A 14,748-nucleotide genomic window follows, 5' to 3' on the forward strand; every position below is an offset into this window, starting at 1 on the left:
AGAGTACCCGGAAGAAACTCACGCAAGTACAGGTAGAATATACAAACTCCGCACAGTTAGAGCCATGGTGGGAATTGAACCCATGACCTCAGTGCTGTGAGGCAGTAATGCTAATTATTACACCATCCGTATAAGTGCATCCTTAATTGTGGAACGATGCCCAGCCATTCTGTCTTTAAATTTGTGTTTGGTCTTACCAATGTATGTAAGCCCACATGGACATATGATCTGATAGATCACATGTGTACTGTTACAGGTGAGGTGTTGTTTAATCAACATCCTCTAGGATGGTTAAAACGGTCACCAGCTAACATACAGTATATTGGCAAGTAACGCATGAACACTTAAAGCATCCATGTCTCTTGGATAAAAAGTGACTTTGTTCTTTTTTGATAGTAATATCAGATCTAACAAGTAAGTCACGTAAGTTGGGACCACGGGAAAAACAGGGCATGATATTGGTGTTATGAAAAGGTAATTGTTTGTCAGATTTAATGGTTGTCCATTGTTTTTTAACCACATTTTGGATATCATGAGATCCTTTATTAAATTTGTTAACCCATGGTAAACGGGAAGTAGAATCTGCCTAGCTAGATTTATTCCTCTGTAACAAAGAGTCCCAATCTAACTTCAATACTTTGCTTTTTGTTTGATTTAAAAATGTATGATCGTATCCTCGGGCAACGATCGTACATTTTTAAATCAAACAAAAAGCAAAGTATTGAAGTTAGATCGTGACTCCTTGTTACAGAGGAATCCATCTAGCTCGGCAGATTACATTTAATACAAAATCTCATGATATTCAAAATGTGGTTAAAAAACAATGGCCAATCATTAAATCTGACCAACAATTACCTTTTCATAACACCAATATCATGCCTTGTTTTTCCCGTGGTCCCAACTTACGTGACTTACAGTACTTACCGGTAGTTAAATCTGACATTACTATCAAAAAAAGAACAAAGTCACTTTTTATCCAAGAGACCTGGATGCTTTAAGTGTTCATGCGTTACTTGCCAATATATCAGGCATTCCCAACCACGGTCCTCAAGGCACACCAACAGTACAGGTTTTAGTGATATCCAGGCTTCAGCACAGGTGACTTAATTAGTACCTGAGTGATTCTGATCAATCCATTTGTGCTGAAGCCTGGATATCACTAAAACCTGCACTGTTGGTCTTTCTTGAGTACCGTGGTTGGGAATGACTGCAATATATGTTAGTTGGTGACAGTTTTAACCATCCTTATTCAGGTAAGAGGATGTTGATTAAACAACACCTCACCTGTAACAGTACACATGTGATCTATCAGATCATATGTCCATGTGGGCTTACATACATTGGTAAGACCCAATGCAAATTTAAATACAGAATGGCTGGGCATCGTTCCACAATTAAGGTTGCACTTATTGGTAAGTGCAGCGATCAACCTGTTGCCCGCCATTTCTATGAGATGCAACATCCTTTAACAAGTTTAAAATATCGCATGATCGACCAGGTCGCCCGACCTCTATGAGGCGGGGACCGTGGTCGTGCATTGATAAAAAGGGAAACAGAATGGATTAACAGACTCAATGTGATTGCCCCTAGAGGTGTAAATTAATATTTATCTTTTTCAGCTTTTTAATTATGTCACTCTACCATTTTATACATGTATTAATACATATGTTTTTTTCAGTTTGGTGATGGATGCACCTATTGGAGTGAGTATGCCGATGACGTCATCCAGAGCCGCCGGGTGGTCCGACGTGGTAGGCGTCTCCTCCTCTTGCACGGGTGATGTTATTTAAGCATTGTAAGTATGTTTTATCTTTTGTATCCTGACGATAGTGCCACCATTAAAGCACTGAAACGTTGATGACACAAGTCGACACGGTATTGTCGTTTATCTATGCCAGCTGATTGATATATATATATATATATATATATATATATATAGAGAGAGAGAGAGAGAGAGAGAGAGAGAGAGAGCTATAGGATGAAGATGGCACTCAAGAAGTATGTGTACTTTTTATTTATAGGTAAGCACCAGCACTTGTTTGTTTGATTCACTTATCCACCTTGACAAATGGGTTTGCCAGCCCCGTAACGTTGGTTTATATTTTCTGTTGCATACGGCACGTTTAAAAGTCCTCGAGTGCCATCTTCATTCTATAGCTACACTTATCTGTCAGAGGGGCACCGGAGCCAGTGACCGGGAGAAGAGAGAGCCGGGCCGCACAAACAATATATATATATATTTGCTAACAAATGTCATTTCATACAAATACTTTGCACTTTCTCTACAAGCAATAATTCACATTAAGGGGGATATTCAATCTCCGTCGAGCATCTCCCGTGGGGGAGATGCTCGACGGGCCCTATTCAATGCTGTCTTCCCCGACAGCATTGAACAGGGTTTTCTTCCAGAACGAGCCCGACATCTCTAGCTGTCGGGCTCGTTCTGCCGAGAACAGCCTTGAAGTGACGAGCTGCCGGCTGCAGCTCGTCACTTCCCGGCCGCAACTCACGGCCACGCCCCCTTCTCGCCCCGCTGCAGGCGGGACATTGAATCCCGCCTGCGTGTTCTCGGTCGAGCTGACCGAGAACGGGACTGGGTCACGGCAGGCGAGCAAGCTCGCCTGCCGTGACCTGCAGATTGAATATCCCCCTAAGTCAATAAATGGAACAATGGGACTAATTCACTACTGATCATTTCCGCAATTTCTCTATCATCGGGAAGCTGCGGACACACAGGACTTGTTCTGTGCATGTGCAGAAAGGTTCAGGTGATCGGATCTCAAAAATTGCCTGATTGACAGGCAGAGGTATTCATGAAGGCGGAAGTGGGCAATGTTTGGGAAAACTGGGACATATCGCCCCTGTTTTCCGGGCGTAGGGAGGGCAAGGACTGCCTGCATACACAGTTTCTTTGGCCTTGTAATTCCCCATTACTGCAAGTGGATATGGATCATTGGACAGACAACAACTAGGTCGACAAGCATTAGGTCGACATGCATAAAGGTAGACATGACTGAAGGTCGAAATAGGGTTAGCTCAACAGGGTCATTAGATCAACAAAAGCATTAGGTCAACATGGAGAAGGTCGACAGACATGGACACTTTTTTTCACTTTCTTTACCCGAATGTGGACACAGTCGACATGGACACTAAAAGAGTGTGCCGCTGCGCTTGCCATGCTCACTATTTTATTCTCCCACAATGCCCTAGTGGATGGTAGGGCATGAAATACCACCTGTCGGCACATGTTGGCTCCAAAAAGAGTGAAAAACCCCATGATGACCTTTTGACTGTCGACCGACCCCATGTCCACCTAATGCTTGTGTCGACCGAACCCCATGTTGACCCTCATGCATGTCTACCAAATGCTTGTAGACCTAGTGACCGTGTCCCCTGCAAGCCGGCGTAAGACCAGACTTGCTCAGGCTTGAAATCGCAGATGAACATTATGATCAGTGGTCACGATGTTCATCTAGAATTGCGATCGCATTGCAGGCAGGTGTTATGCATCTCCTTCTTCATCTACATTGCTAGGGATCGCATATGCTAATCTGCTGTGAGCAACTTAACAAATATGTTCCATGTTGAATCAGGGCCTGTATCTGTTTGTGCTTCCCATAAACAGTGGCTTGTCGTCTTCAGTTTATCTATAATAGCTCAAAAATACAATGTTCAGATAGTTCCTACAATGACTCGCTGGCAAATGAAATGTCCTAAACCTTGAAAGAACTCATCAGAACTGTATGTCCTGGGTCAGTGTAGTTTATTCTGATTGTCAGACTCAATTTGCTAGCAACACTTTGACGCTGCACACAGAACAGTTTCGAAATAACTAGACACAACTATTACTGCAAGTGCTGATATATTATCATAGTGATGAGCCTGAAGAAAGTGTTTTGGGAGCTATTGGACAAACAAACTAGGAGAAAATAAAACAGTCCCCTAACCAGAAACATTTAAGAGATAATTTATGTGTTTGACTTGTGAAACCTGTAAAGTTACAGGTTTTGTGATTAAAGCACGGTCCATTAATTCTAAAGAAGGTCAACAAGCAATTTCCCAGGTCAAGGGCTTAATACAATATGCCTGTTAATTTTTAAATCTTGGCTTTGATTTTTACATTGTGGGGCAAAATAATTAACAATTACATTCTCTTTTTTCATTTGTTTTATGCAATGAATCATCACAAACAGGTGGATGGTGGAAAGTCAGGCCAATTTACTATTTACTATTTTAAAGTTACACTTCCAGTTTTTGTTGTAGTGTTTACGAAGTTTCAGCATATAGAGGGTTATTCAGACCTGATCCCATCTCTGTTAATTTGCAGAGCCCTGCGATTAGATAACCCACCCTGCCAACATGAAATCCCACCCTGTGCAAGGCTGCAAAAGGCTTGCATCTCACTCACTAGCTAACGACTTCTCCACTGTGTGCAATCTGTGCATAACCCAGGACTTACTCGGCGGCTGATCGGGGCCAGAGCCGACGTCACATATCCTTCCTAAAAAGCCCTGGGCATTCCTGCATTTTTCCTGACAATCTCAGAAAATGGCTGGGGACCACCCCAAGCGTCAGCTTTCTGTCAATCAGCTTGCGAACATCTTGCAATTTAAAAAGATGCTGGATTTTATCGTAGGATGGCCTAGCGCATGCGCACTATGATAGCTACGCATACATAATCGATCGATAATACGGTGGGCTGAAAATTCACAGCCCAGTGATTAGGTGTACATCCCATAATACCAATTTGTCCTCCCTCATCTTGCACATAATTGCCTATTGTTATACATCTGATAGTTTGATGCTGTCGTCTGCTACCATCACACATGCACAGTACAAATCTATGGGTGTGGTACAACACACCGACAGTCGTGGGAATCCCAACTGCGGGGGCTCAGACAGCGGGGGGAGCGCAACGAAGCGAATATTTCATTCTCCCTCTATGGGGGTCGTGGAGAATAGCCGCTGCCCGTCTGTTGGGCTTTTATTAGTCAGGATTCCGATGTCGGTGTAATGACTGTCGGTATCCTGACTGCCGGTCAGTTATGCGGTGCCCCAACTCTATTACTCCATCCACTTCTGAGTGAGGGCCATAGTGTGCATGCCTTCAGCATAGACATCGGCCCTTATTTTGGTTCACTTGCAAAGGCAAATTCCTTCTTAAATTGACAAAACCATGTGCACTGCAGGTGAGGCAGATGTTACTTGTGCAGAGAGAATTAGATTTGGGTGGGGTTTTATTTCAAAGTGAGATCTATATTGCAGTGTAAAAATATAGCAGTCAGTATTTTCCCTGTACAGAAACAAAATAACTCACCCAAATCTAAATGCCCCCCCTGCAGTGCACATGGTTTTGTCCATTTGAAAAGGAATTTGTCTTTGCGAGTGAACCAGAATAATGGCCATAAACAGGGAGCATGTCCAAACATCTCCTGCAAATTTCACTTTACGCTGGGGGGCATACACATCACTTCCCCAGCTGCTGTGCTGCCACCAGCCTCACGTGCACCAACCCACAGGTGGGACAATACAAAAAAACAGGACTATCCCACAAAATTGTGATGGTTGGTGGGAAAGAGATGTAGTCAGCATCCTGGCAGTCAGGAGGCCAAGGATCAGTATACTGATGCCGGCATTCCCATAAGACCAGTGCAAGTACCTCAAACAGGCTCAGGATGCATGCACTGGAATACTGATAGCTGGCATCCTGTTCTGTAAGTATGCAGGGCAGGTTAGCATGTGGCTAGGCAGGGGCGTGGGTGTGTGTGTGTTAGGGTTTAGGCACCAGTGGGGGGACCAGGGCCGGATTTGTGCCTAGGCCCGTGAGGCACGGGCCTCAGGGTGGCACCAATCAAGGGCGGCACTTGCGGGCTGCTATTCCTTTTTTTTTTAAAGGCATGCTGCCACTTGCAGTGCCGCTGTGGGTGTGAATGTTGAAGATCTATACCTCTCTAGTACGTTTATTCTATGCTGGGACCCCGACAGTCTCTACAACGGAGCGCTGGGCATCAGGAGAGATGATCGAGGGACTAAGCTCAGCCAGCTGGGGACTCCCGCCTATCCAATCAGATCAGGCCATACCATCTAGCGATCAATGCGGTGACAGGTGTTCCACCCTCACACCCGGGCTGCCATTCTTTTAAATAGCAGCATGGCAGAGCGGGTGACAAGTGGCAAGTGACAAGCGGTGCCACCGCTGACATGATTCATCATATGTCAGCGGCAGCATCGCTCGTTACCCGCCGCTACCCTCCCGCTCAGCCATGTACACAGTAGTACATCACCGGCGGCAGCTGCCAGGCTGTATCCAATGGTCCCCCTGGCTGCGTCTTCACTTAGTGAGCTGATTTGCTCAGGCTCACTGCCTCCAGCGCCCATTGGCTACTGTATACACACAGCCTATTGGCTGCTGTGTATGCAATGGGCGTGGAGAGCAGCTGAGCTGAGCTCATCCTGTGCTCAGTCAGTGTCTGAGAGACTGACTGAGACATAGTCAAAGCAAATAAAGTCAATACTCCCGGCCACCTTCCCTCTTCCATTACCCATGCTTTTTTTACTAAAGTTTTTTGAAACCATTGAAAGTGTCTGAGTGGCATTCTTATCGCCTGGATGTAGGATTTGGAGTATATGAAAAAGTAAGCAATAATGCAGGTGCATTAAGAGTCATATAATGAAAAATAAATTATAACTTTTTATTATTATTATTGATAAAATGTGTGAAATATTATAAAACAGTAAGTGAAAAAAGGAATGAAAAAAAGTGTTTTAAAATGTAAGTAGCCACTGCCTATATTCAGTATATTAGGGACAATAATATGCGTATAATGTCAAGGTGCCCATACACTGAGCCGATTTGGGCTGATTGCGACAAATCGGGCCATGAAATTAGCCCAAATCGACTCGGCTTGATGTCCCCTCAGGTCCGATGCGCGGACCCAAGCAGGTGGTTGAACTGGCTGGCTGTCCACACACCTGTTCTGGGACCTCCTTCCCATGCAGAGGGGGGCGGGCTGGGGGTCCAGCCAGATGGGGGGGGCAAAAATGTTGTGCCTAGGGGCGGCCTGACCCCTAAATTCGCCCCTGGGGGGGACTTAGGGCTAGGCTGTAAGCTACTGCAAGGGAGGGTTAGGGTGGAAAAATTAGGGTACATATGGGATTCTACATATTGCTATGCCAGGGTCTTTTGACCGCAGGCATCCTTACCGCCTGTAGGTAATGCATACATTCATAGACATGCACACATATACATACATATAAACAGTCACACACTTAGACATGCATATCTACTGTTACACACATACAATCAAACACTTATTTACATACATTCATTTATACTGTCACACACATACACACCTCCACATAGTCACACACTTATACACACACATATATAGATATAAATATATATATATATATATATATAAAAAGTGCTCGAAGCGGGCCGGTATACATCGGTATGCAATACCGGCACTTCCTTTGAGCACTGATTTTTTTTTGTGGCAGCGGCACAGAAAATGTCTCCCCAGCTCACCCACAAGGGCGAGCAGTCTCCCCTCACCCACTCAGCGGCTCCCTATCAAGCCCCGCTCCACAGTGAGCTGTCTCCGACGGAACTTCCTCCCAAACCCCCTGGGCTCACACAGAGCTGTCTCCGCCCCTCCCAATCCCCGCTCACATACACGGCAGCCGCTCCAACACGGGTGGATAGTCACCGGACTGAGGAGGTGCTCTCTCTGCACCTTGTATAGCTGCCAGCTACCGCTGTCTGCACCTGTCACACAGGACAGGTAGTGACAGTGCCGTCAGCATTAAGAGGGGGCCCCTGGCCTACAATAGTAAAAGTACGAGCTGCAAGAGTAAGTTGTTCTTGATGCTGCCGTTGCTACATCTTTGCCATATCCAATTGCAATTACATGTTAGGCAGAAGCTAACCTAAACACACTGCCACCACATAATTTCTGTCCAACAGTGCATAACTGCTGAAACATCATTACCATCATTGCAAATCGGGTAATCTCAGAGTGTTTACGTAGACCGTCAGGCTGAGCTGCTCTCCCAGGGAGCAGATTGCTCCCCAGTAGATGGTAAGATCACAACTGCTAATTTACCCACACCTAGACAACTCTACCTTAATGGCAATGACATGGATACTTTTTTTGCTAATCACTTCCTATTAGCACCCCCATACTTTGTACTCCTGTCACTCACTTGATTCCTCTGATGCAATCACAATTCAATTGCTGTGTGAACACACTAAGGCACAGCGTGGAAAAAAAACTTGACTTCTGTGCAAACCGCATCTGAATGAGCCTCATTTTATTTCTCCATGACCATACTATGTGGCTCAATGTTTGGCAGACATGCTCCACATGACAACCCAAAGGTATTTGAGCACAATTCCATGGTGAGAATAACAGTTTCAATCCCAACACAGTCATAACATGTCACCAAAATTCAAAGGGAAACCTGCCAGAAATGAGGCACTACATATAGTCCACCATAGACAACTTACTGTAGTGCAATTGTGGCAAGTCCCTGCTAACTCTGTGTCAGGCCCATCAGATCCATAGCATTGACAATGGAACTGTCCAGGGCCCATGGCCAAGAGGGGTGCCAGAGCTTCTGATCTGGGGTACCTATGCGCAGCGTGGGCTACACCTTAAGATGTGCCTGCCTTCTTGAGGACCAGCTTGGTGTCCTGGAGATACTTCCAGTGATCACTGAAGAAATGATTGGCACCTCGCTTCCTGTTCCTGGCTACATATTCTCTGCAGCACTTGTGACTTGTGTTGCTGACAGTGAAGAGGAACAGACAGGAGCCAAAAGAAAACAGAAGTCATAGAATGGGAATTAGAAGAAAGATATGGAAGAAAAGAGAAACAGAGAGAAGTTATGGAAGTATAGTGATGAAGACAGGCTGGTAAATCTGATTTGCCTGAGAGAGAAGAGAACCACTGGCGGGGGGGGGGGGGGGGGGGGGAGGGGGCTGGGGGGGGGGGGGGGGGGCTGGGGGGTAAACACAGCACTGGACAGCATACACAGCATCCTTCCTATGCAGGTATCTTGCTCAATCACAGGGTACAGCAATATAAATAATGTGCATACTGTTTTGTCATTGGAAGCAGTTCTTACCTTGAATTTACTATATATTGAATTATGATTTTAAGAAGCCAAGTCCCATAATGCTGCAAACAATAGTAGATCTACAGTAACCTGATACCTCCTAACTGTGAAGAATGGCACTGTATAAACAGTCAAGTGTGATCACAGGTGACCATATGACACAGTTCTTTATTTGCAAGTTGTCAAGCCTGTGGCCAACCATTTCTAAACTCCACCCATTCATTTGCTAGTAGCTTAGTCTATACTATTAGGATAACAAGTACGAAGAGATTATAGATTTATCCAAATAAAGCACTTAATAGAAAGTCAAGTGGCCCCCCAAAAAATAATTACTGAAGTCCTAGTATTCTAGTGTAGATGAAAACTTCAGTATGGCATAATAAATGCAATGTGAAAAAGATTACAACAATATACACTGACTTAACAATCGTATGCATATAAACATGAATACACTGCTCTTATGCTTTCTCCAGATGTTGGTTATATTGTACAAGTTACGCAGAGGTGATCACAGATTCTGACAGCACAGTATAAACACAAACTTTTTGTACCACAACCACATCAGGTTTTTTAACAATAATTTTTATTTGGCTATCGAACAATATTTTACGTGAAGCTAATGATACAGTTCTAGTTGGAAGGATAAGCATTATTGCATGAGAATAGTGACATCATCTTACAAATCTCATCCTGATCATAGTATTGCCAAATCCCTTCTCTGTAAATTACAAGACATAATACTCACTCTTGCCCAGATATAGGGGGTTATTCTTTTCCGTTCGCACCGACCAAAACATTAGCACGGAGACCGATGGTGGGCATATGCGCATGTGCCGGGTCATTTCTGCGCATGTGCCTGGTGCGTGCGGCCAAGCATTCGCTAGGCTGGGTTTGGTGGACTTGCAGGGCTGGGAATTCGCAGCCTTGCGAATAAACCAGAATAACCCCCGTAGTGTATTTCTGAAATGCTGTGTTATTGCAAGACATTCATCTTCCTGAGCTAAGGTATGACACATATACAAATCATGTTCCAATGTATAGATCTCTTGTGTTACTGCTAACCTTAAGCTTATATTACAGCATGGGTGGGAGTACACAAACACAGGGGCTAATGAGGTCTGAAACATTAATGTTCATTGGAATCTGTTCAAATTTATTTTGTGTAATGGAAAGTAAAACACTCTGGAAAAGAGCATTTGTTCAGTACTTTTTCTGTGTCTGCTGATACTTCTGAACAATTTCCATAATAATAACAAAATGACCTGCAGTAAGATGGTCCAGGTGTGCTCATTCCAAACTCCCATCACCCTGGGGCTGCTCCGTAAGGACATCTAACACATTAGTCACAGTGTATAGGGATTCCTATGGCTGTTGTCCATGTGTAACTCTTAGCATCACTTTTGTATCATGTCAGGGGCGTAACTAGATATCCCTAGGCCCCATAGCAAAAGTTTGTAAGGGCCCCCTATTTAGCAACTGATGGTGATAAATGTATGTAAAACATATTACTTAGATGGCAAAGATGGGCCACCTTCAGCTCTGGGCCCCATAGCAGCTTCACCTCTTGTACCTATGGTAGTTACGCCCTTGTATCATGGATTTAAATATATGCATTCTTAAATGGCAAAATATCATGAGTATTATGAATAATTTTATTTAATAATCACTACTCATTACAGACTTCTACTGCGTTTATAGTACAAGCATCTGACTGTTAGCTCAATAGTAACCTGCCACAAACTGACCAAAAACAAATCAGAATTATCAATGTATGGTATAGTGATTAGCAGAGTTATATAGCTCAGTGTAAGACTGTGCTATATTTAAAAGGGGATTAATGTATATCCTCTTATTAACCTAAAATATTAAGGGAGGTGAGTAACAAAAAGGAGGGAACATCATTTACAAAAAAATAAATTTAAAGGAGGAAAACAATTTAACAGCGACACTATCATAGCTTTTATTTGAAACAGAATACCAGCCATAAGATGTACACAAGTGGGCCACTGACCTGTGCAACAATCAGCTGAGCGTTTACACAATAATATACAAATCTGCAATATTGTCAGTATAACACTAGTCCTGCATTTAGGCATAGGACTGCATCACATGTGCGAGACAGTGGTACTGACCGGCACAGCCAGCCAGGTAACAGATGCATGGCAGAAGGAACCTAAAGCACACATCTATAACTCACATATTTGATAAATAAATCGACTATGGGGTATATTTACTAAAGGGCGGGTTTGCTCATCGCAACCAATCAGAGTCTATCTATTATCTTCTAAAATATGTAAGATAAATGAGAAGTACAATCTGATTGGTTACTATGGACAACATGCCCACTTCTAAATACCCTCACTTTAGTAAACATACCCCTAGATAGATATCCCCCTATGGCTTTACCATGTTATTACAGTACTGTTTAGGTTGCAACAATAAAAATAAAAGCTCATATTGTACATACATAATTATTACTACTAGTAATAATAATAATAATAATAATAACAGTAGAAGTATCAATATGTAAATACGCTAAAGATGGTACATTTTTAAATAAAACAATTTAATGTTAATATAAATTGCAAACTAGTTACTCGTTCAGATCATAAATGTAGTTGTGCGTATCTAAATAATAAACTACGTATAAACTACTCCCCAGTAACTGAAAAAAAGAAAGTAGTACTATACATACTAGTCACAATGAATGACGTAATATATAGGTGGCGTGTGTGCATTTCTATATAGATAGATTGACAGATAGAAATGCCAGTGAATATCTGTCAGTAAAGCATGCTGAGTGTGGTTAGACGAGACACAAACAACATACAGAAGGCACAAGGTGTAATAGTGTCTTAGTATAATATTGGTGCTGTAACGCTGACATTGTAGGAGAACACCTGCTGAGTTTTGCACTGACAAGAAGAAACAAACACAACAAAACTTTACTTACTGTACTCGTCACAGTCCCCTTTTCATTGCTTCCAGAAAGAATGTTGTGAACTCATGAAGGAAAAGCCAAAACCTGATGAGTGAAATAAAAAAAGGCAAAATCAGAACCACTTAGGCTTTCAGTGGCTGATATCTGTCCTCCTCGCTGTTCTGTACAGTGTGAATATCCAAAGCAGCAGTGTAGCCGTCTATAAATATTGACCCTGACACTTGCTCAGTACTTTACTTGCTCATGGAACAGGTCTGTTACCTTACACCATGGTAATACTCAGATGAAGTTCTCAGCTGCTCAGACAAAGCAGTGGATTGGCTCACTACCCTCCAACAGAGTGCCTGCCTGGAAATACCATTTCACTGCCAGTTATACAGATGCTGTATGCCTTTCCAGGGGCCCAAATCAGGCAAAGAAATGAAACATACATGTTCACCTTATAAAGGAAACACTTGAACCACTTCACAGTGCAGCTGTAACATGCAGAGTACTACATGTCTAACCCTAATAAAATGTGACTGCTTCACCTCCCATACGGCTAAGAAAAACACACACACACACACACACACACACACACACACAAAATCAGTTTATGAGGTTCTCAGTATTATATCTCCTCACTGCTATCCTTTGGGTACCCGTACAGAGATGTGAGAGGGTTTAGGGGGGGGTTCAGCTTTTACTTAGAAACAAAATGCAAGGCTTATACTTGTACTTTCCAACACATGCCCTATAAATTGTATATAGTGCCAGTACAAGAAGATGACTGGCATTCGCTACTTTACTTTAACAGGTGGTGTGAAGCCTGGCATTACTGTTTATTCAGCCAAACCACTTCATAGGAAACTATTTTTATAAATATGAACTTTTGAGCAGCATAAAGAATGCATTCATTAATTGCTGAAGGATAAAATGTTTATTAATGATTTGACAACAATGATCACATTTAATTAATCAATAGCGTGGCTATAAGGGGACCATTTAGAGATATTGTGTGATAGCCAGAGTTATCCAGGGCTAGTGAGATTCTGGACTGCTCGCATGGGGCATAGATCAAGTAACTAGTTCAAGGGTGAGCAATAATAGGCCCTCCAGCTGTTGATGATCTAAACATCCCAGCATGCCTTGCATCAGTTTACGCATGCCCAAATAATAAAACTAAGGCAAGGCATGCTGGGATGTGTAGTTCATCAACAGCTGGAGGGCCGCTTTTTGCTCAACTCTGAAATAGGTCATTGAGACACAAGAGAGCAACCCTAGATTTACAGACACACAAATGGAAAAAAAATAGGGTCTAGCATGATTATACTTACAGGCAGCAGCAAAGCAGAACAGGATTTAAATATTATACAAAGCCTCACATTAGTGAAATGTTATATAATGAATGTGACTGTCTGACAGGTGCAATGCATGAATAGTGAAATAAACTCATTATTAAACTGGATGCCATCTATGTTTGGTAAAAGCCCTAGATATATGAAATTAGATATTTCCAACAATGAAAATAGTGTAGTGATATGCCCCGGTGCTGGTACAGCTTCTCTGCTCCCAGCACTAAAGAAGCAGCAGCAGGTAGAGGACCTATATCACCCACCTGTCCAAAGTTATTTGAAATAATAAACGTTCCATCCCGAGAGACTGCACATTTGTCCAACTAGAAGGAAGTTGGGAGGCTGGTCCATTAGTGTGTGTGGGGTTACAGGCGCATAGATAGATAGATAGATAGATAGATAGATAGATAGATAGATAGATAGATAGATAATTCTATATATAGATATATATGGGGGAAATGTAATAGGATGAGAGATTCAGAAAGTGAGAGATTTGGTAAGAAATCTCCAGGTTTTTTTTAAAGTGGCATTCATTCACTTTCTGAATCTCTCATCCTATTAAATGTAACCCAATACAATATATCTATATATCACGATAGTGGTGGCACTCACAGTAACTCACTCTTAGTCGGCGACGTTTCAAAGCTTATTTTTTCACGCTTTTTAATCAGGACATTTGACCGGATAAAGAAATGTGAATAAATAAGCTTTGAAAACATCTACTATTACAGTCGACTAAGTGAGTTATTGTGACAGCCACCACTTTCATGTACACCTTGACAAAGGGGATCAAACCCAAAAATGTTGGATTGAGACATTATGGGTGAGATTTAATAGGATGAGAGATTCAGAAAGTGAGAGATTTGGTAAGAAATCTCCAGTTTTTTTAAAGCGGCAATCATTTACACTGCAAAACCAGTTTGATTTTGATGTGTAAAGGATTGCCGCTTTAAAAAAAACTGGAGATTTCTTACCAAATCTCTCACTTTCTGAAACTCTCATCCTATTAAATCTCACCCTATATTTGACTTCTCCAATTAAACCCTGAGTGCCACTGTCCATTTCTCTCTCTCTCTTTTATATATATATATACTGGTTTGGTCTTTCGAGTGCCGGGAGCATTGGATTTCTATATACTGGTATATATATATATATATATATATATATATATATATATATATATATATATATATATATATATATATGTATAATGGACAAAAAAAATGTTGGTCGCTATTAACACTCGGCTCCCTACTAATAGGACCCAAAACACCAAATATCACCAAGCAATAGTGTTATCAGTGCCCCAATATATAAAGCGCCAATAACATTATTGCTTGGTGATATTATATA

The 14,748-nt window shown here is 42.3% G+C and overlaps 1 protein-coding gene across 11 annotated transcripts in view; it reads right to left on the bottom strand.

Annotated features, from left to right (window-relative positions):
- BMPR1B (bone morphogenetic protein receptor type 1B) overlaps positions 1–14,748 on the bottom strand; it is a 451,702-nt gene that overhangs the window by 186,953 nt on the left and 250,001 nt on the right. For 8 of the 11 annotated variants that reach the window (XM_083179085.1, XM_083179084.1, XM_083179077.1 and 5 more), the window contains one exon: positions 12,074–12,145. The exons of 1 other annotated variant lie outside the window; for it this stretch is intronic. The gene's annotated coding sequence lies outside the window, so the exon portion shown is untranslated. 2 more of the 11 variants (XM_083179079.1, XM_083179083.1) reach the window with 2 other exon arrangements.

Source organism: Crinia signifera, chromosome 1 (assembly GCF_055691185.1).
Source record: "Crinia signifera chromosome 1, ASM5569118v1, whole genome shotgun sequence".
NCBI classification, from domain to species: domain Eukaryota; kingdom Metazoa; phylum Chordata; class Amphibia; order Anura; family Myobatrachidae; genus Crinia; species Crinia signifera.